General features: G+C 35.4%; 1 pseudogene; it reads left to right on the plus strand.

The window, feature by feature from the left end:
- The first annotated feature begins 408 nt into the window (after positions 1-408).
- LOC109453548 (peptidyl-prolyl cis-trans isomerase D-like) overlaps positions 409-24,391 on the plus strand; it is a 108,289-nt pseudogene continuing 84,306 nt past the window's right edge.

A 24,391-nucleotide genomic window follows, 5' to 3' on the forward strand; every position in this document is an offset into this window, starting at 1 on the left:
AATTCTTGATTCTTTTTGAGTGCCAGAGGGAGGAGAGAAGAGTACAAATAATATAATAAAAATTCATATATTTTGGACTTTGAAATTTTCGAGTACATTTTTCACTTCCTTCCTGGATCCTGTCTCTTTTAATCACAAACTAAGTGGCTGACCTTGGACAATGTACCTAAACTCTCAAAACCTCAGTTTCTCATTTGGTAAATAGATAGAATCAATAACAGTACCTAATTCATGGTAATGCTGTCAGGGTTAAATAAGAGAATCACTTAAAACACTAAGAATATTTCTTAGCGAATAGTAAGTACTTAATAAATGAACATGATTTTTGTTATTATTAATACTGGGATAGTACCTGCAGTGGCTTAGAGTTGAAGACATTGGAATATAGGAATTAATAGTATTAAAGGGATGCAATGTGATAAATGGGCTGTTCAAGTGGTTGTTGAAGTCATTCAGGATGATGGCAGCAGAGGGGCAGAAAATCTGAGTTGTCTGCCAATGTGTTTGGTTAATCAGGGAGGTGTGGACGGAGGCTGGTAAACAACAGTGAAGAGGAATAAGAGAGGCATGATCCTTAAAGGAGCAAGGAGTTTTACCTGAAGGCAATGGAGAAAGATCTGGACAACAGCAGTGGGGAATAAAGAAAAGGCTGATCCTAAAACCTCGCCTGGTATATATCGGAGAATGAGCACTGGTCCCTGAGTGGAGTGTGGGGAAGGCTGTGCATCCAAGTTTCAGTTAAGGCAAGGAGTTGGAAGAAATTGGGGATGTTGTAAAGATATATTTACTCTGAGAGGAACTTATGTGAGATACAATAAATAAGTTTTAGAGACAGAGGAGCATTATAATTGGTTTAGAGGAAAGAAGCCCAAACAAAATGGGAGTGAGACTGGGGAAAATGAGAGCTCACTGCTGGGAATTATATTTTGGATGATGATCAAAAGTAACATGCTTGTGAGGCACAAGGCTTCCAGAAAAAAATAAAGTTGTTTTTTTGGTTCCTGTCAAGATGGAGAAATCAACCCTGAAGAAACTATAAAATGACGGAGTGGAGCTAAGGCTGTCTGGAACTAGTGGTGTGTAGTTGCTGCAGTCTCAGAGGCAGTGAGAGGATGGAGGGAATTTTTCAAGTTTTGCTCTTGCCTCTTCCCCATTTCCTTAGGGAGATTGATGGCCACAGAAATTGGCAACAACAGCCCAGGGGTAATAACAGCGTAGCACAAAAGCTCTGCTGGGTTCAGATGTGGCTGAAAGTCGCCACTGAGAAATCATCTACACTTAGACCTTCATCCTCCATCCCGTCCCCTTTCAAAGTCCCAGGGATAATGGGGTTACAATGTAGGTAGACTGCCTCCTTCCAGTGGTACTTCTTCCTAAGTATTTAAGGGTCAAACCCTAACTAAAGGATCTGCCTCTGGAGGGGCAGCAAAGTGAAGTGTCAATAGTGGTTTTGTAATGCCTAGGGCTCCCTGCCCTCCCTCCTCTCATCCTCTGGCCTTCAAGCCATTCTCATTACACAATACTGGACAGAATAGCTAATGCTCTGCTGTTTGCAAGCACACAATACAAAACAAAATAACACTAGATCCCTATAAGTAGAACTATTATAAATGAAAGACAATAAACTGAGCAAGATATACCATCTTAAGCAGTATTATTTGGGCAAAAGTATCAAGAATTTGAAATATGATTGATAAATGTACTTAGTAATATGAAGCAAGAACAAGAAATTATAAATAAGAACCAAGGGAAAATATCCAGAATGAAGGATGTGATATTGAAATACAGTATATGCATTGGGGTATTATCAAGGGTGTAGCAGAAGCGTGAATCAGTGAACAAGATTGAGGAATTTATCCAGAGGAAAACACAATACAATAAAGAGGAAAAAAATAAAATAAAGGCTAAGAGCTATGACAGATAGGAGAAGTTCAAATATCCAGCTGATAGGATTCATAGAAGGAGAAAAGAAAAAGAGGATTAAAAACTTAAATAAATAATAAGGATTAATTTTCTATTATTGAAGATGAAAAATCCCGGCTTGAAAGGGCTCATATAGGGCCAAAAGAGAGAGGAGGAAATATCCATATCCAGAAATTTAATAGCAAAATTTAGGAATATTGAGGGCAAAGGGACAATTCTGAAAGCTTCCAGAAAGAGATTCCTCAGGAATGAACCAGATTTCTCAACATCACATTTCTCAATACCAACATTATATATAAGAAAACAATGAAGTAGTATTTTTGAGGAATTGAAGAAAAGTCACGGAACTACTAATAGAATTTTCTTTTTTAAATATAGCTAAATGTCATTAAATGTGAGAATATAATAAAAATACTCTCAGTCAACAAGGCCTTGTCACACAAATCACCACCAAATAATCTTGGAGAAAGTCCTCAAACAGCAGAGATTTGGGAGTTAAAAGTAATAAAATAGTATGTAAGTTTATTGTAAAAAATGAATGCAATATCAAAGAAATCAAAAAAGGAAAGTACAAATACAATGAACCAGAACAAAATATCTAAATATTAACAATGGCTGTGTATAGGAAATTAAAGGGACATGAGAGCATGCTAGAGGACCTTCATTGACAGGGATATCCATCTTGATAACTTCAAGAATGCAATAAGGATAAATAAATAAGTCTTCCATTAAGAGCAACTACCATAGGAATAAAAATAGGATGTTTTCCCTTTAAACCAACAGAAGAAAAGTAATTCTATCCAGATGGAAATCAAGGAAGAGAAAAAAAAAAGGGAAAAAAACAATGAATGGAAAATATGAAATAAGGTGGCTGAAATATATGCATATCTGAAGATAAAATAAATACAAATTATTTAAGTTTATCAATTAAAAATCTAGAATCTCAGATTGGATTAAGAAAACAACATCCAAGAATATGTGATCTTCATCAGACACAATTAAAACAAAAGACACAGAAAGATAGAAGGATTACAAAAAGAGACCAGCCAACCATAGTTCAGAGTAAAGCTGGGGTAAGCAGCTGAATTACTGACACAATAGAATTTAAAGCAATAAAACACCGTCTTTCTTTCTTTTTTTTAATTAAGGTTTATTTGGGTGACAATTGTTAGTAAAGTTACATAGATTTCAGGTGTACAATTCTGTAATACATCATCTATAAATCCCATTGTGTGTTCACCACCCAGAGTCAGTTCTCCTTCCATCAACATGTTTGATCCCCTTTACCCTCATCTACCACCCTCCTCCCCACTTACCCTCTGGTAACCACTAAACTATTGTCTGTGTCTGTTAGTTTTTTGTTTCTCATTTGTTTGTCCTTTCTTTTGTTGTTTTTGGTTTATATACCATATATCAGTGAAATCATATGGTTCTCGGCTTTTTCTGTCCGTCTTATTTCACTTAGCATTATAATCTCAAGATCCATCCATGTTGTCACAAATGGTCCTATTTCATCTTTTCTTACCGCCGAATAGTATTCCATTGTGTGTATATACCACAACTTCTTTATCTATTCATCCATCGAAAGACATTTTGGTTGTTTCCATGTCTTGGCCACCGTAAATAAAGCTGTAATGAACATTGGAGCATATGTGTCTTTATGGATAATTGTTTTCAGATTTTTTTGATAAATACCCAGGAAAGAGTTTGCTGGGTGATACGATAATTCTATTTGTAATTTTTTGAGGAACCTCCACACTGCCTTCCATAGCGACTGCACCAGTTTATATTCCCACCAACAGTGTATGAGGGTTCCTTTTTCTCCACAGCCTCTCCAACACTTGTTACTATTTATCTGGTTATTCTATGATAGCTATTCTAACTGGGATGAGGTGATATCTCATTGTGGTTTTTATTTGCATTTCTCTGATGATTAGTGATGTTGAGCATTTTTTCATGTGTCTATTTGCCATTTGTATGTCCTCTTTGGAGAAATGTCTCTTCAGGTCTTCTGCCCATTATTCAATTGGGTTGTTTGTTTTTTTGTTATTGAGTTGCATGAGTTCCTTGTATATTTTGGGTATTAGCCCCTTATCGGAGGGACTGTTTGCAAAAATCTTCTCCCATTCAGTTGGTGGCCCCTTTATTTTGTTGAAGGTTTCTTTTGCTGTGCAGAAGCTTTTAAGTTTGATATAGTCCCATTAATTTATTTTAGCTTTTACTTCCCTTGCCTTTGGAGTCAAATTCATAAAACGCTCTTTGAACCCAAGGTCCATAAGCTTAGTACCTATGTTTTCTTCTATGCAGTTTATTGTTTCAGGTCTTATGCTTAAGCCTTTGATCCATTTTGAATTAATTTTGGTACATGGTTACAGATAGCAGTCCAGTTTCATTCTTTTGCGCATGGCTTTCCAATTCTGCCAGCACCATTTATTGAAGAGGCTGTCTTTTCTCCGTTGTATGTTTTTTGCTTCTTTGTCAAACATTATCTGTCCATATTTATGTGGCTTTATTTCTGGGTTCTCAATTCTATTCCATTGGTCTACATGTCTGTTTTTCTGCCAATACCATGCTGTTTTGATTATTGTTGCCCTGTAGTACAAGCTAAAGTCAGGGTGTGTGATACCTCCAGCATTGTTCTTTTTTCTTAAGATTGCTTTGGCTATTCAGGGTCTTTTGTGCTTCCAAACAAATCTAATGGTTTTTTGTTCTATTTCTTTAAAATATGCCATTGGGATTTTGATGGGATTGTATTAAATCTGCATATTGCTTTGGGTAATATGGCCATTTTAACTATGTTGATTCTTCCAATCCATGAATACGGAATGTCTTTCCATTTCTTTGTGTCTTCTTCAATTTCTTTAAAAAATGTCTTGTAGTTTTCAGCATATAGGTCTTTCACATCCTTGGTTAAGTTTATTCCTAGGTATTTTATTCTTTTTGCTGCAATTGTAAAAGGAATTTTTAAAAAATTTCTTTTTCTGAGATTTCATTGTTAGTATATAGGAATGCAATGGACTTTTGTACATTGATTTTGTAGCTGGCAACTTTACTGTATTCGTTGATTGTTTCTAATATTTTTTTGGTTTAGTCTTTAGGGTTTTATATATATAACATCATGTCATCTGCAAAGAGTGACAATTTAACTTCTTCATTCCCAGTTTTGTTGCCTTTTATTTCTTTCTCTTGCCTGATTGCTCTGGTGAGGACTTCCAACACTGCATTGAAAAGCAGAGGTGATAGGGGACAGCCCTGTCAGGTTCCTGAACGTAGAGCAAAGGGCTTCAGTTTTTCACCATTAATTATGAGATTAGCTGAGGGCTTGTCATATATGGCCTTTATTATGTTAAGGTATTTTCTTTCTATACCTATTTTATTAAGTGTTTTAATCATAAATGATGTTGTATCTTGTCAGATACTCTTTCTGCATCAATTGATATAATCATGATTTTTGTCCTTTATTTTGTTTATGTGATATATCACATTGATGGATTTGTGTGTGTTGAACCATCCTTGTGCCCCTGGGATGAACCCCACTTGGTCATGATGAATAATCTTTTTAATGCATTGTTGCATTCAATTTGCTAGAATTTTGTTTAGGATTTTTGCATCTGTGTTCATCAGAGATATTGGTCTATTGTTCTCTTTTTTTGTGTTGTCCTTACCAGTTTTGGTATCAGGGTAATGTTGGCCTCATAAAATGGTTTAGGAAGTACTGTCTCTTTTTCAATTTTTTGGAAGAGTTTGAGCGGGATTTGTATTAGATCCTCTTTGAAGGTTTGATAGAATTCACTAGTGAAGCCATCTGGTCCTGGACTTTTGCTTTTGGGAAGTTTTTGGATGACTGATTCAATTTCGTTACTGGTGCTCTGTCTGTTTAGATTTTCCAGTTCTTCATGGTTCAGCCTAGGAAGGCTATATGTTTCTAAGAACTTGTCCATTTCTTCTAGGTTATTGAATTTGGTGGCATATAGTCCTTCATAGTATTCTTGGATGATCCTTTGTATTTCTGTGGCATCTGTGATAACTTCCCCTTTTTCGTTTCCAATTTTGTTTATTAGTGTCTTCTCTCTTTTTATCTTAGTGAGCTCAGCCAAGGGTTTGTCAATTTTGTTAATCTTTTCAAAGAACCAGCTCTTTGTCACATTAATTTTTTCTATTGTCTTCTCTATTTCATTTAGTTCTTTAAGGTGTAATATGAGGTTATTTATTTGGGATTTTTCTTGTTTCTTGAGATAGGCCTGTAATGAGATAAATTGCCCTCTTAAAACTACTTTCGCTGCGTCCCAAAAATTTTGGTAGGATGTATTTTCATTGTCATTTGTTTCTATGTATCTTTTGATCTCTCCTCTAATTTCTTCTTTGACCCAGTCGTTCTTTAAAAGTATGTTGTTTAATCTCCATGTATTTGTGTTTATTCCTGCTTTCTTTTTCCAGTTGATATCCAATTTCAAAGCCTTGTGATCAGAGAATATGCTGGGTATGATTTCAATCTTCTTAAATTTGCTGAGGCTGATTTTATGTCCCAATATATGGTCTATCCTTGAGAATGTTCCGTGTACACTAGAAAAGAATGTATAGTCTGATGCTTTAGGATGAAGTGTTCTATAAATGTCAATTATGTCCATTTCATCTAATGTGACATTTAGGGCTGCTATTTCGTTATTTATTTTCTGTTTGGATGATCTATCCATAGCTGTCAATGATGTATTTAAGTCCCCTAGTATAATTGTGTTTTGGTCAATTTCTCCCTTTAATTCTGTTAGTAGTTGCTTGGTATATTTCAGTGCTCCCTGATTGGGGGCATAAATATTGATGACTGTTATGTCTTCTTGTTGTATAGTCCCCTTTACCATTATGAAATGTCCATCTTTGTCTCTTGTTATCTTTTTCACTCTGAAGTCTGTTTCATCTGATATCGTTATGGATACACCTGATTTTCTCTGGGTACCATTTGCTTGGAGTGTCAATTTCCACCCTTTCACTTTGAGTCTATGCTTGTCCTTGTAGCTGAGATGTGTCTCTTGGAGACAGCATATGGTTGGGTTTAGTTTTTTGATCCAATCTGCTACTCTGTGCCTTTTTATTGGTGAGTTAAGTCCATTTACATTTAGGGTGATTGTTGATATGTGAGGATTTCCTGTCATTCTATCTTTAGTTTTCTGTAAGACTGTGTCTCTATTGTTTCTTTGTCTTTTTGTTGTTGTCTATTATTTCTGTGTGGTGGTATTCTATGGTGTTTCCCTTTGTTTTTTCTTTTATTACAATGTATTTTTCAGTTCTGGAATTTTTTTGTGTGTGGTTACCCTTAAGTTTATGTAAAAGAAAGTTTGATATTTAGAGTATTCCATTTTCTTCACCATGCCTACTTTCTCCATCCCCATATTCTGGTTCACGTCTTTACTCTCCCCCTTTTTGAGTTTTGGTTGCCACAAATTGTCCCTGTTGATGGTGGTCGAATAGCCTCCTTTAGTATTTCTTGTAGTGCAGGTCGTGTATTAGAAAATTCCCTCAGCTTCTGTATGTCTGGAAAGGTCTTTATTCCTCTGTCATATCTAAAGGTTATCTTTGCTGTATATATTCTTCTTGGCTTATAACTTCTCTCTTTCAATAGTTTGAATATTTGGTTCCACTCCCTCCTGGCTTGTAGGGTTTCTGCTGAGAAATCTGATGATAATCTAATGGACTTTCCTTTGTAGGTTACTGTCTTCTTTTCCCTGGCTGCCTTGAGGATTCTTTCTTTGTTGTTGATTATTTACAGCTTCAATACAATGTGCCTTGGGGAAGGCCTGTTGTGGTTGAGGTAATTAGGTGTTGTATTTGCTTCTTGGATTCGATGATCCAGTTCTGTCCACAAGTTTAGGAGGTTCTCATTGACTATTTGTTTGAATATACTCTCTGTTCCCTTGTCTCTTTTTTCTCCTTCTGGTATGCCCATTATTCTTATATTGCTCTTTCTGATGGAGTCAGAAAGTTCTTGTAGAGTTCTTTCATCTCTTTTAAGTCTCAAGTCTCTTTCTTCTTCCATTCGTGTCATTTCCAAGTTTCAATCTTTGATGTCACTGATTCTTTCTTCCATCTGGTCAACTCTACTACCTAAGTTGGCTATTTCATTCTTAATTTCTTCTATTGAGTTCTTAATCTCCAGAAAGTCTATTTGGTTTTCTTTTAAAATTTCAATCTCTTTGGTAAAATGTTCATGTTGTTCTTTGATTGTGTTTCTGAGTTCATTAAACTGCCTTTCTGGGTTTTCTTGCATCTCATTGAATTTTTTCAGAACTGCAATCTTAAATTCTCTGTCATTTAAGTCACATATTTCCTTATCTTTAAGTTCATTTTCTGAAGACTTTTCATTTTCTTTCTGAGCTGTCTTGTTGCCTTGGTTATTCATGACAATTAATGATTTATTATTTCTCTTCCTAGACATCTACAAGACTGGGTTCTGCAACAGGTTGGTAGGAAGAGGTCTTTCTTTTGTTTTCCAGTACGGGTTTGTAGAATGTTTTGTTTTCTCTTCGACTGCAGCCTTTTTTATCTCTCACAGTATAGTGTTATGTTTTCTCTGCACTATTCCAGCTTCTCACACAATGGGGGGATTCCCTGGAAGGTGGGCTTCTCCTCTGTGAACAGATTGCCTGGGTCATAGGGCGCTGCGTTCCTGTGGGGATGCGGAGAGCTTTTGAAGTTCCAAAGCTCTTCCTGCACCAGATTTGGAGCCCATGTGTTTCAGCAGTTCTGTTTACTCCTGCAGGGATCTGCCCAGATAGATGGGGACAGGGGCAGGGTGAGTTGTGAGAACTGGCCCAGAGCAATGGTGGCGACCACCACCACAGCTGGTCCTGCTTCCATAGCTCCCTCCCCTTTGCTCGAACTAGTTGGGCTACGAATCTCTGTCTGTGGTCCACAGTTCTCAGAACAGCAATATTCTGTTCTTTTGATCTGACACGGCTACTGTTCTGCTTCTAGCACCAAGCAGGTGGGGGCAGGGCGAGATCTGGGAGGGTCAGGAAGGGGGCGGCTTGTCTCAGTGCCTAAGGCTTCCGTTCTCTGCTCGGCAGTGAGGGCTTAAACCACCGTTTTCAGCCTTCTTCCCTCAGTCTTTGCTTCGAGGTCTCTGCTGTGAGCTTTGGGTTCAGCTGTGTTATATGCTGCCCCCTCAGCCCTGTGGGCCATAAGCGGAGCCCTAGCAGTCCGAGTTCTTCCCTCTCCCGCAGCTGTGGTAGTTCTGGGATGCAGGGAGCTAGGAGCACTGAGCTAGGTGTGAGTCCTGCGCCCGCGGGGCTCCGTCTCCGCACTTCTCCCTTCCCTCCTCCCCTGCTCACACAATTTGCCCACTTTTAGGTGAATTCAGTAGTAAGACTCTTCGTCTTGCCTGTCTGCTGTGCAGGGAGTCCTTTGTGGAGTTATAGTTTTTCAATTTGTTGTAAATTGCAGGGGAGATTTCCAGAGGCTCACCTCATGCCACCATTTTGATGATGTATCTCCCCCCACCTGTATTTCTAATAACACAGGTATAAGATAAATTAGAGCAAGAAGATATAACTATTATGAACCACATATGTACTGAAAATGACACATAAGAATGTATAGAGCAGTAAGTTTCAGAATTTTGGGTAATACAGATAAATCAACAATGAAGGTGGAGGTTTTAACACCTCTTAGAAACTAATAAATTAAGCAGTCAAAAAAGAAAATCTTTACATATTAGAAAATGCAATTAATAAGCTTATTCTAATATGTATGTTGAAGACTATATAATTAATAGGCAGAGTATATATTCTTGACAGCTTTATCCAGGTCATCCTGAGGTTGTACATGGGTCTGCTTTCAATAGAAAAGTATCATTTATTCAGTCAATGAGTTTGTCTGTGGTTGGGCAGATGGCATCCTCTGTCCAATCACACTTTTTTATTGGATTGTTTTTCAATTTCTTGAATGCCAGAGGAATAGAAACCAACCCTATTTGTTTTTTTTCCTTAGCCTCCTTAACATCACAGTGTTGCTACCAGTCTTAAGAAGAGAAAGGAACTTTTAGCATGATCAAAGGTCATGCTTCGTGGGGACATGAAGACTTCTATTACTCATGTCAGAGCTGCTTGTTTTAAAGATAAATTTTATGTCAAGGTTTTCAGCTATTAATATTTATGGTTTTAAGTTCATGACATTATTTTTAAATAAATGAGACAAAACCAGATAAGCACTCTAACAACTAATTAAGATTTTTTCATTGTTGTAAAAACTTACTGACTTGATATAAGTTAATTTAGAGACCTTCAGAAATTAGTTTAGATTTCAGTGCTTGAAAATGTCAAATATAAGATCGAATAAATATGTTACTATTATCTCATTCTTCAGGTGACAGTGGCTTTGGTAGTTAAAATATGGATTGTAAAATTTATATTTGTGTTAAGGCTAATTAACTTTTAAACTTTTTAGGGGAGGCAACTTCAAAGACGCACAAATTGAGTTGATAAATGTAGAAGATTTAAAGCAAGTAGATCAACCTAAGCTCCTAAAGGAGAATTTTAATGACAAGTCAATCAAAAGTATATACATACTTACTTCATATGACATTCTAGACATAAATCATTCAGTGACATAAGATACTGGGCAAAAATGAATTCTCTCCCACAAGGTGATTGTGGCTTGAGGGAACACCTTCTTACGGCAGTGGAGGTAAATGTGATAACTTACAAATATGGGTCTTAAAATGCTTTCAAACATGCTAATGGCGCACGAAGCTGGAACAGCTGGGTGACAGTTACACAAAGCTGGGTCCCTACCCCACCCGACATAATTCTTGGAATTACTGGTGAACAATTAGGCCCTTGTGGCTAGAAACAGGATCAGATAGGATTCAGTCAGGGTTCTTCAGGGAAGCCAAATCACTATTAATATTATGGGAATAAGGAATTTATTTTAGGAATTAGACAAATATTGAAAACTAAGGAAAAGAAGGTCTGAAAAGGGAGTTAGAGAACCACAAAGCAACTCACTAACCAGTCCTTCTGAAGCACTCGAGTGGGTGGAGAAGTCACAGTTTGGAAAAAAAAAAAAAAAAAGAAAAAAAATCCAAGAGGCCAAGTACATCCAGCTGTTAATGTGGGACTTCAAAGTGGGTGCTTGTGGAGAGATCTGTTGGAAACAATAGCCTCTGTAGGTTCATAGCCAAGTTTCTTGTGTAAGGCTTAGGTCTGCTTTGGTTAGCAGGGACAGTAGTTTGGAAGATAAACTGAGGTGTGGATGAGAGATTTACATGCTGTGCATCGTTACTGTGTCTGACTGTGATGAACTTCCTAGAGTTTTGCTTTTGTGCTTTTAAAGTCTTGCACACATTCCTTTCCATACTATGCTGAGAAGAGGATTCTGGGAGTTGTAATTTGCATTTTAACCAAATTAACGATAGCACAATCCAGCACAGTCCACTTCTATTAACTTGGCATTTATACATACTTCTTTTGACCACAATTAACATTCAAAAAAACTCAATAGCAAAATCATTCTTCCAGTTTACATAATGTATTCAATTCCCTATACCACCAAAATTATGCTAATCGTTTCCCCAGTGGAGTGAGTATACAAAAAGTTTCACTTTATCCACCTTTAGATGATGTTCACTTCTCTTCTGTGTGAGTCACACTTCCTCTTTGATAGCCAGTATCTTAAATACTGAACTATAAAATTAATCACTACTAACACATTGTATGTTCAGTAGTAGGGAAATGGGAAAGGGAAAAATAGAAACAAAAATAATTTATAACATTTCAGCTTATCATACTTCTTTTGTATATTGGGGTGACCCAAATCTTCCTAAATGAACAGTGTGGGTCATTAGCAGTCTTCTCTGCATTGAGTTGTAGCTTTCTATTGATTTAAATCATAGGTCTTGGAACTACTAAGATGTACTCTAAGGGAATTCCTGCATTTTAGACATGCTCTTTCCTGCTCTCATTTTATAGTAGCAAACCATTTTTGTTTTGATGAGCAAGGATCAAGCACTTCGATTATCTCCATTCTCTGTTGGTTTACTGGCATGTGGAACCCAAAGTGGTCAGGTGGTAGTCTCAGCATCCATAAAGTGACCTTGTATCCGTTGGTAGCCACTCCTCATTCCCCCTTTCACTTTCTACCTTCGCCTCCGAGCCCTGGGTAACCAGTAATATATTTTTTATCTCTCTATATTTGCCTTTTCCGGACATTTTAAATAACTATGATGATATATGTAGTCTTTTTTGACTTGTTTGTTTCACTAAACATAATGTTTTTGAAATTTATCCATGTTGCAACTCTGAGTAGTTCATTCTTTTTATTGCCAAATAGTATTCCATTGTGTGAATGTACTGCATTTTGTTTATTCATTCAGTGGTGCAAGGACATTTGGGTTCTTTCCACTTTTTGGCTATTATGAATAATACTGCTTTGAACATTCATGTACATATTTTGTGTCTCTGTGTGTGTGTGTGTGTGTGTTTCATTTTACTTCAAAGGATACCATCAAGAAATTGGAAATATAACACATATTGGGAGAAAATATTTGAAAATGAATCATGTATTTGATGAGGTACTGTACTTGTATACAGAATAGAAAAACAACACTTAATTCAAGAATAAGACAGGTAATCCAATTTAAAAATGGCAGATGACTTGAACAGACATTTCTCCAAAAAAGATATATGGATGGCTAGTAAGCACACAAAAAGATACTCAATGGTAGTCATTAGGGAAATGAAAATTAAAACCATGAGATACCACTTCACACCTACTGAAACGGCTCTAATAAAAAACATACAGGCAAGTGTTGGTGAGGATGTGGAGATTTAGAATCCTGATATATTGCTGCTGGGAACGTAAAATGAAGAAAACAGTTTGTCATTTCCTCAAAACGGTAAATATAGAGTTACCATCTGATCCAGAAATTTCACACCTAAATATTTAATCATGATGACAATAGCTCTTTGAGTGATCTATTTAAAGTCTTTGTTCAAAGCCTCTTTGGGATTAATTGGGTTAAAAAAAAATTGGTTTCATTCCTTGGTCTCATAAACATTAAAAATTATATCATCACATAGTCACTGGCACTAGAATCTCACATAGCAGTCAAAACTACACAATAGCAATTTGGCTAAGTGATGTAAATGTGAGTGATTATGGAAACCAGTCAATCTCTTTAGGGGGAAAAAATCCTCTGAAAAGAGAAGTAAATTTCAAAATTTACTTCATGGGCTTGCCAGTGGTTTCTTTGACATTGCTGATATTTGTTTCTATGGTTGTCATAACTTTCTCTGTTGTTGGAGATAGGATTTCATAACATCACTAATATTTTCATGTTGGAAAAATTAGAGTCAAATAGTTATAATTATTTTGATCTTTTGAAGAAAATGCTAATTTGATACAAAGTAATCAGATTTAGAGTGTTGTTTTTTTAAAATCAGGATTTCAATTTCAGGCTCCCAACTTTCCTTTGAAATGGAGTAGGAAGGTAAACTGTTTTTGAATTAATAAAAATCATTATCTTATTCAACACTTTTTTATGTTTCAATAGTTTTTTACCCCCAGTTTTATTGAGGAATAACTGACATAATCACTGTATAAGTTTAAGGCATATAGCATTATGGTTTCATTTACATGTATTGTGAAATGTATACCACAATAGGTTTAGCAAATATCCATCTTCTCATATGGATACAATAAAAAGACAAGAAAGAAGGAAAGAACAAGGAAAAAAAAATTCTCCTTGTGATGAGAATTATTAGGATTTACTCTCTTAACAACTTTCCTGTATATCCTATAGCAATGGTAAGTATAGTCATCCTGTTGTACATTACCTCCCTGGTACTTACTTATCTTATAACTGGAAGTTTGTATAACTTTTGATCACATTCCTTCAAGTCTCCCTCCCCACCACCCTGCACCTCTGGTAACCACAAGTCTGATCTCTTTTTCTATGCATTTGATTTTTTTTTTTTTTGGTTTATTTAGAATCCACGTATAAGGGAAATTATACAGTATTTGTCTTTCTCTGTCCGACTTATTTCACTTAACATAATGCCTTCAGGGTCCATACATGTTGTTGCAAATGGTAAAATTTCCTTGTATTTTTATGGCTGAATATAGTCTTCCATTGTGTGTGTGTGTGTGTGTGTGTGTGTGTGTGTGTGTGTGTGTGTATGGTCTGACTATTAAGTCTGCGAACTTGTTGCAATGATGTTGCCAACCTTTTTATTTTGATATCAGAGGGATTATTCATTATGAATTTGTACCAACTGGACAAACAGTTAACCAAGTTTACTATTTGGAAGTGCTGAAAAGGCTGCGTGTAAAAGTTAGACGACCTGAACTTTTTGCCAACAATTCATGGCTCTTGCATCATGACAGTGCACCAGCTCACACAGCACTGTCTGTGAGGGAGTTTTTAGCCAGTAAACAAATAATTGTATTGGAACACCCTCCCTACTGACCTGTTCTGGCCCCTAATGACTTCTTTCTTTACCCGAAGATAAAGGAAATATGGAAAAGAAGACATTTTGATGACATTCGGGACATTGAGGATAATAAGACACCAGCTCTGATGGCCATTCCAGAAAGAGTTCCAAAATTGCTTTGATGGGTGGACTAGGCGTTGGTGTAGGTGCATAGCTCCATATATATAAACATATATATATATATATATATATATATATATATATATATATATATATATATATATCACACTTCTTTATCTGTTCATCCATCTATGGACACTTAGGTTGTTTCCATGTCTTAACTATTGTAAATGAAGATGTTATGAACATGGGGTGCAGATATCTTTTCGAGTCAGTGTTTTCATTTTCTTTGGATATATTCCCAGGAGTAGAACTGGGTCATGTGATAGTTCTGTTATTAATTTTTTGAAGATACTTTCTACTGTTCTCCATAATGGGTGTACTGAATTATAATCCCATCAGCAGTGCACAAGCATTTCCTTTTCTCCACAAATGCCATCCATGCCAGCATTTGTTACATCTTGTCGTTTTGATGATGGCCATACTACCAGGTGTGAGGCGATATCTCATTGTAGTTTTAATTTGTGTTTCTCTAATAACTAGTGATATTGAGCATCTTTTTATGTACCTGTTGACATTCATATATCTTCTTTGGAGAAATGTCTATTCAGGTCCTTTGCTCAATTTTAGATTGGGTTGTTTGTTTTGTTTTTTTGTTGTTTGTTTCATTTGTTTTTGTTATTGAGTTGTATGAATTCTTTATATATTTTACACATTAACTTCTTATCAGGTATATATTTTACCATTCTGTAGGTTGCATTTTTTATGTTTTCCTTTCCTGTGAAAAAGCTTTTTAGTTTGATGTTGTCCAACTTACTTATTTTTGATTTTGTTACTTGTGCTTTAGGTGTTATATCAAAAAATCATTACCACGATACATGTCAAAGAGCTTTATTCCTATGTTTTCTTCTAGGAGTTTCATGAAATCAGATTTTACCATTTTTGTGAGTGGTGTAAGACACAGATCCAGTTTCTTTTTTTTTACACTCGAATATCGAATTATCTCAGCACCATTTATTGAAGAAACTGCCTTTTCTTCATTGAGTATTATAAGAATAATACTCCCTTGTCAAATATTGGTTGACCATATATGCTTGGGTTTATTTCTGGGCTCTCAATTCTGTTCCATTGGTCTATTTGTCTGTTTTTATGACAGTACCATACTGATTTTTCTTTTTTATATTTTATTTGTTAATAATCTTTTGTTGTTAGTGTATAAAAACACTACTAATTTTTGTATGTCAAGTTTTTGTCCTGAAACTTTACTGAATTTATTGATTGATCTAACAGTTTTTTTGATGGAGACTTTAGGATTTTCTACATGTAAAATCATGCCATTTTCAATTAGAGACCATTTTACTTCTTACTTTCCAATTCTGATACTTTTTGTTTCTTTTTCTTGCCTGATTACTCTAGTTAGGACTACAACAGCGCAATGTTGAATAGTAGTAGTGAGAGTGGACACCCTTGTCGTTTTCCTGATCTTAGAGGAAAAGCTTTCAACTTTTCATCATTGAGTGTGATGTTAGCTGTAGGCTTGTACTATATGGACTTTATTATGTTGACATATGTTCTTTCTATGCCTAAATTGTTAAGATGTCTTTTTTTTTTGTCATAAATGGATGTCAAGTTTTGTCAAATGCTTTTTCTGTGTTTGTTGAGATGATCATATGATTCTTTTCTTTCTTTCTATTAATGTGATGTTATCACATTGATTGATTTGCATACATTGAACCATCCTTATATCCTAGGGATAAATTTGCAATTGACCATGGTTATCATTTTAATGTGCTGCTGAATTTGCTTTACTAGTATTTTATTGAGAAATTTTGCATATATATTCATCAGTGATATTGGCCTTTAGTTTTCTTTCCTAGTAGTGTCATTTTCTGGTTTTGGTATCAGCGTAATGCTGGCCTTGTAAAATGAGTTTGGGAGTGTTCCCTCCTCTTTGATTATTTTTGGAAAAGTTTGAGGATTGGTGTTAGTTTTTCTTTAAATGTTTGGTAAAATTCACCAGTGAAGCCATCTGTTCCTGTTTTGTTTTGTTTTTTTCCATCGGGCTATTTTTGATTACTGATTCAATCTCCTTACTAGAAATCGGCATATTCAGATTTCTGTTTCTTCCTGATTCAGTTTTACTGTGTTTTCCCGAAAATAAGACCTAGCCAAACCATCAGCTCTAATGCATCTTTTGGAGCAAAAATTAATATAAGACCCAGTCTTATTTTAATATATGTAAGACCAGGTATAATATAATATAACATAACATAACATAACATAACATAACATAACATAACATAACATAACATAACATAACATAACATAAAACATAACATAACCGGGTCTTATATCAATTTTTGCTCCAAAAGATGCATTAGAGCTGATGGTCCAGTTAGGTCTTATTTTCGGGGAAACACAGTAGTAAGTTGTATCTTTCTAAGAATGCTTCTATTTATTCTAGGTTGTCTAGTTTGTTGTCATATAATTGTTCATAGTAGCCTCTTATGAGCCTTTGAATTTCTATGGTATCAGTTATAATGTCTTCTTTTTAATTTAAAATTTTGTTGATTTGGGTCCTTTCTTTTCTTTCCTTGATTAGTCTAGATAAGGGTTTTTCAATTTTGTTTATTTTTTCAAAGAATGTACACTTAGTTTGGGTAATCTTTCCTATTGTTTTTCTGTCCATTATTTCATTTGTTTCTGCCCCAATTTTTATTATTTCCTTTCTTCTGCTAACTTTAATCTTAGTTTGTTCTTTTTTTCCTAGTTCTGGAAGGCATAAAATTAAGTTGTTTATTTAGGATCATTTTTGCTCTAAATGTAGGTGTTTACTGCGATGCATTTCCCTCCTAGAACTGCTTTTGCTGCATCCTGTACATTCTGGTATGTTGTATTGCCATTTTTATTTGTCTCAAGAATCCTTTTAATTTCACGTTTAATTTCATCTTTTATCCATTTGTTGTTCAGGAGAGTGTTGTTTAATTTTCATGTGTTAATAAAATTTTCAGTTTTCCTGTTGGTGTTGATTTCTAGCTTCATGCCATCGTGCTCAGAGAAGATACTTGGTATAATTTAAATCTTGAATTTGCCAAGACTTATTTTATGGCCTAATATACAGTCTATCTTAGAAAATGTTCCAGGTGTTCTTGAGCTGAATGTATATTCTGCTATTGTTGGACAGATTGTTCTGTATATGTCTGTTAGGTCCATTTTGTGTATACTGTTGTTCATATGTGCTGTTTCCTTATTGATTATCTGTATGATCTATCCATTGTTGAGAGTCAGCTCATTGCCTGGGACAACCAGGCTCTAGGCAATGTTTGAGGATCCAAATCAGGCAGATCTGTACCCTACTGAATTCCCTGGCTAGAGTGTAACCCCGGCTTGGTTTTGCAGATGAGCAAAGTTGCTGGTTGGTATTACTACTTGGACAGTGTGGGTAAAGACTCAATTTGCCAAGATCCATGTGCTGGCTTTTGCAAGCCCCCTCCCCTTCTCCACCACAGTCAGATTCCCAGTGGTTGAACCCTGCAGATTCCCTTGCAACCCCTGTGAGACAAGATCAGAGGAAAGGGTCCCACAGAACAACCCTAAAGCTGGCGGGATAGTTGTCCCCCTGGGTTCTCTTTTTCAACTGGAGGAATCAGAGGCTCAGGGAAACTTCTTCATGTGGTGATATGCTGACCTGGGGAAGGGGCAATGCGATCAGTGTATAGCTGCTCCTCTCATCCTTCTAATGCAGTCTGTCTTGGTCTTTGTGGTACAGGCATGTGATTCAGCCTTACCCTGTGTTCTAGGATTCTCTTAGTGGTGTATTGTTCATGAATAGTTGTTAGTTGTTCTTCTTGTGAGGGGGAGCTAAGTCAGGAATGACCAATTCTGCCATCTTGGTGACGTCACTCCCTTAATAGTAATTTTTATTATTGATGATTTGGTAGTAGAACTGAACATTTGAATTTCATATTGGACTGAATTACTATGAACATAAAACATTTTTATAACTTAAAATATTTAGCAAATTCTCTAGTTTTCATTCCTAGATGCTTACAAGTGAAGCTATGCTTTAGCTTGGAGGTAGATTTTAAGTGAAATTAAGCAGAATGTCCTAGATTTCACGTGAATTATCTTTGGAGAATGTTTCTCTTTACTGATTTTATAAAGTAATATATTTTGCAATGAAGTGCTAGTTTACTCTTATCTCTTTAGATGGCTTGCTGATAGAAATTAGTTAATAATTAATAACCACACCTACCAAAAAGATTAGCCAGGTCAGCATGTAGACACTGAATAAAGCTCTCCAGAAAAAGTTAAAGTTTTATAAATTCCCATGTACAATATGAGAAATTGTTGAAACAAGATGCAAGAAGAATCAATCTATTCCAAAGTTAATCTATGAGAAAAATCTTTCCTGTGATATTCTTTGGAATAGAAATCCAGAGATATTTTTCTTAAAGAAGGGCATAAATAGAAAATATAAGCCAATGGAAAGGTTACCATATGCTACCAAAAGTAAACTATATTAGCATTAAGAATTCATTTTTCCATTTAAAACTTACTATTAAGTTATGCCCAAAGCATCATGTTCGTTATATTAGATAGGCATTTAATTAGCAAATGGATCCCAAAGTTGTCTAGATTATATTAAATGAAAATTATTCACACAAATCTTATATATAGAAACATGCATTTATTCCAGAATTAGATTTACTAGTCCTCATCAGGTCAACTCTTTACTCCCATTTTTTTTTCTCTCCCTGTGTCTCTTCTGTCTTCTTTCTCTTCTCTCTCTTTCTTTCTCTCTCCTTGCCTCTCCTTTCATTTTTCCCCTTTTTTCTCTTCCTCTTTAACTCTTCCTTCTCTCTCCCTATCTCTTTTTCCTTTTCATTTATTCTCTCTTCCTCTCGCTCTTCTTTACTTTCTCCTTTCTTTTTTCTTCTTCTGTCTCTTACTCTCTCCCTTTCTTTCACTTTTGACCTCTTTCTCTTTTTCTTTCTTCTTTTGTCTCTCCCTTTCCATCTCCAATCTCCTTTCCTCACTCCTTCACTTCCGCCTTTCTTTCTCTCCCCACTCTGTCTTCCTCCCTATCTTTCCCTTCTTTTTTCCTCCAATCTCTTCCATTTTGAGTTAGATGTGCTGATAACATTGCTAAGAATGTACTGCATAAGGAACCAGGTGACCCTGATGTACCCATTTGTAGAGGCTTATCTGGAGATCCTGCAGGGTGAGCCTAGTAGAGACTTACTTCCTTGAGGCATGAAGGTACCTCCTGGGGTAAAAACATCTTTTCCCAAGGAAAATACACATGACTTAATCCAGTGTGTATAACTTATGATGGGTCTTTACAGAGGGCTGTGTGATTCTTAGAAAATAAAAATTCGTATTTTTTACATAGTCAGTCAAGGAATAACATGAAATATATCAGGCTAGTGAGGAAACTTATTATAATAAAATGAGTTATTATTCTCTATACTTTTTCCATTTTTTTTCACTTTCAGAGGTCAAAAGTAAATAAAGAAGAAAACTCTGATTCTCTGCATTCATTAGTGACTACTGTTGTTCCTAATTCATCAAACTTTTCAGGTGCCTTGTTTGTTTTCTTCCTTTACCTGGTAGCCCCCTCTGCACATTTGATCTTCTCCTTACCCTTCATTGCTCAGCTGTAAATTCATCTTTTGAAGCCCACACTAACCTCATCAGGTAAACGAATTTCTCCTGGCTTTATTATTCTATAACTATTCACGCATACTTTTTTTTCTTTCTTTCTTTTTCTTTTTTTTTTTTTACAGTGCTGACTGTAATTAGTCTCTTAAAGACGGGGACTGTGTCTTGTTCTTTTATTAGGTTGGTGCAAAAGTAATTGCAGTTGAAAAGGCTAAAAATAATTGCAAAAACCGCAATTGTGTTTGCACCAACCTAATATTCCCAGAGTTCACAAAACATAAAAGAAGAAATACAATATTAATCCATTTACACATATTTATGGAGCCTTCTATGCAGCAGGAACTAGGCTAGCTGCTGTGTATATATTTGTAAAACGAAGTCAGAAGGGAATTTTTTTTCCTTAAAATTGTTGACTCTAATGGTCAACTTTTCCCTTAAAATATCCCCATGAGAGTTCAGTGAAACAGCTCTTTTATATATTAATTGCTCATTTCTTATATCCACCTTTCCCCCGGAATTCAGGTTTTAGCCTATATGATCTGGCCCATAGGATAAAGTCAGCTACAAATTCAAATTTACACCTTCCCTAACCCTGAATCAATATCCCTGGACAAAGTTTGTTAGTAACTAGGGGTGATTTTTTTTAATGTTTCTTGATCTCTAGTTAAATAAACTTGTGCTGGGTCCACCTAATCCTCTGTACACAACTGAATCCTAAACACATCTGAATGCTAAAGTCAACATAACTTGAGTTCCCAAGTTGGGATGTGACACAACTATTAGAAACATACCTATATAAATGGGAATGTGTAGGGATTTTCTTGAGATCTTTTTGAGAGCAGAACTGTCGTATTGTCAATGCTAAGAACACTCCCTGACACATAGTAGGAAACTACATGAACATTTGTTGACTAAATAAATCCATTTATAATATTGTCTTCGTAGAGATGCTTTCTTTCTCATTGTAAAATGTATTCATTCCACTTCCCAGCATTTTTAATCCATTTTGTAATTGAGAAGTACTTCCTCAGACAGTCCACTAGAGGCAGCATTGCCTATGTGGAAGCTTTTGCTTGGTTATTTCTCCAGCATACCCTTTGAGTATGTCAGTCTCTTGTTTGTAAGTCTTCGTGTTTGTAAAGATAATATTCTATTACCTCCTTTATGAAGGACTGGGGAGAGAACAAATATTTATTTTCTAATATTTGGTAGAAATTTTAGATTATGCATTATCTATTTCAATCCTTATGACCATACTTTCAAGGAAAGAAACTCTCCCCCATTTTTAATGAAGAAGAAAACTGAAGCTCTGATATGTAAAGGAATGTTTCCAAGTTCTCACCAGTACTAGTAAGCAGCTGAATTAAGACTTAGAGTCATGTCTGCTTCAATCCTAAGTGCATGCTGCATCAAGGATACCAGGTACTGTCCACACAGCCATGAAGGTTGCTGAAGGGCCTTTAAATATTCTTCTCCCTGTCTGAGTCCAGCACAGACCAGGAAGCTCTGGACTAAATGAACATTGGTTTTAATTAACTCCAAGTTTAGAATAATTTTTTTCCTTTTAATTGAAATTTATTGGGGTGACAATGGTTAATAAAATTACATAGGTTTCAAGTGTACAATTCTGCATTTTTTTTTGAAAGAAGTTAATCTCCTTGTTTTATTATGTAATTCAGTGGCTTTTAGAGCCTATAAGGACTTCAGTTATTATATATATATATATATATATATATATATATATATATATATATATATAATTATTATTTTTTGTTTTTTAAAATTAAAGTTTATTGAGGTGACAATTTTAGTAAATGACATAGATTTCAGGTGTACAATTCTGTAATACATCATCTATATATCACACTGTGTGTTCACAACCAGAGTCAATTCTCTTTCTGTCACCATATATTTGATCCCCTTTACCCTTTGAATTCAGAAAACATTTAGTAAATATTGATCAGTAAGTACATATAGTTCTGAACAATAAGAACTCTATGATATAAAGCAGTGATGAGGAAATTGAAATAAAACAATAATTGAAATTAAATAATTGAAAAACAAATACAGACTCATTGGACATGGGGCTAACAATGAAACCTAATTTAGTCAACTTTAAGACTAGGGATTGTCTTACATGTTGCTGTGTGGCTAATCATTTTATTTTAAGACAATTGAGACCCTGATGTTGGAGGTGTTGAGCAGCTAATGGTTTCTATTGTATTTTGTAGATCATTTTACTAGTTGTTAAAACTATGAAGTTGATATTAAAGGATGTGCAGCTCTTTGGTTTAAAAGTGTTTTATTTTAATACATATTCAAGAAAGTAGCTTTCCAATTATGTTAAAGCTAGAGAACTAGCTTGGAAATTTCTGTAATTCATTTTCCTTATGGAATGAAAGGAAGAAATGAAACATAAACTATGAGATCATTAAATCTAATTTCCTTTTCCTTTCTCTCTCTCTCTCTCTCTTCTTTTTTTTTTAGATAAGAAAACTGAGACAGAAAGTAGCTGGGTGGTTTAGTTGATTACATAATTTCTAGGCCCCCCCACTAATACAAAGCTGTGCTATTTCCAAGTCTCTTGATGCTTAACCTTGTATATTTAGTAATTAATGGATATATGTGTTTTTCAACTAAAGGATAAAATGTAAAGTAACTTTCAACCATGGGAAAAAATTGCTTTATATAATTAAAGATTCAAAATAGAATGGTTAAGATAATTTCAAAAGTTCCTACATACTAAAAGAAAAGTGCCTTTCGTTTTTACTATTTGAGTCTACAGACATTCATTGGTTTTGCTTCCCTTCCAATTTGGCCTGGACTCAATAGTCAATTATTTCAACTATTCTCACCATCATCTTCAATTCCCTTAAGACATTTACTATCCATCTCACCCCTTTTCTAGGCCCCCAGCTATGGATCAATAATCTGTCTTCTTGGTTTCTGCCTCTGGGTTCTGAGAAGTGCTCAAGAAAGTTGCATAGCCATGCTGATGGTGCCATTACCAGTGCACACATTCCAAACTCAGCTGGATCTCTAATGGTGCTTAGCAATTCTTTTATTCATTCATAGTAGGGTTCCTGCTTTAGTTTTATATGTATTTTGTAAACCTCTATTCCTTTTCTCAATCCCCAGCCTCACCCATGTCCCTTACAGGAGCGGGTGATGATTCCACCTTTACTCAGACCATCAAGGCCGACAGGTGAGCATTGCTCAGTATTCCAGTATCACTCCTGAACTTAAGTATTCTTTCCTTTATTCCTTAGAGGAAGCAGGGGCTCCGGAGTCAGACTGAGCATCTCAGCTCTTCAAGCTGTTAGATGTGTGACTTTAGGCATATTACTTACTCCTTTGTGCTTAAGTTGTTTTCTCTGCAGTATAGGGGTAATAACAATACTACATAGGCTTAATATTAGAAGAAATGAGGTAATATCCATAAAGTGTGTGGTGCTTAGCACAAAGTAAGCTAGTTAGCAGGACTAGTTCTTGTTTTTATTGTGATTGCCTAGGAAAGATATTATTCTACCCTTTCCATATATTCTACTATTTCCTATCCATTTCCTCTAAGATTTTGAGCTATATTTTATATACCATCTATGTTTAATCCATCTCACCCCATGCCTTCTTCTCTTCAGTTTAAAAGCATATTCAAGCATCCCAATCCCTAAAAATATCAGTATTGAGGCTTTGTCTATTTATTTAGTTAATATTTAACTCTAACCCATATCCTGCCTTATTCTTGTCCTGTTATCACATAATGCTGGTAACTGTAAGTAGTTTCTGAGCTGCCACAAGAACTGAAGCCCAGAATTCATGGTTGAGTAGGATGGCAATTAAAATTTACTAACTATGACAAAAATCATATGATTATACCAATAGATGCAAAAAAAGCGTTTGATAAGATACAACCTCCATTTATGATTAAAACACTTAATAAAATGGGTATAGAAGGAAAATGCCTTAACATAATAAAGGCATATAGGATAAATCCTCAGCTACTATCATAATTAATGGTGAAAAACTGAAGTACTTTGCTCTACATTCAGGAACACGACAGGGCTGTTCCCTATCACCTCTGGTTTTCAACATAGTATTGGAAGTCCTAGCCAGAGCAATCAGGAAAGAGAAAGAAATAAGAGGCATCTAAATTGGGAATGAAGAAGTTAAATTGTCACTTTTTGCAGATGACAGTATGCTACATAGAAAATCCTAAAGACTCCACTAAAAAGTTATTAGAAACAATAAATGAATACGGTAAA

Source organism: Rhinolophus sinicus, chromosome 14, assembly GCF_057876585.1.
Source record: "Rhinolophus sinicus isolate RSI-liver-muscle chromosome 14, RSI-T2T, whole genome shotgun sequence".
Classification (NCBI taxonomy): Eukaryota; Metazoa; Chordata; class Mammalia; order Chiroptera; family Rhinolophidae; genus Rhinolophus; species Rhinolophus sinicus.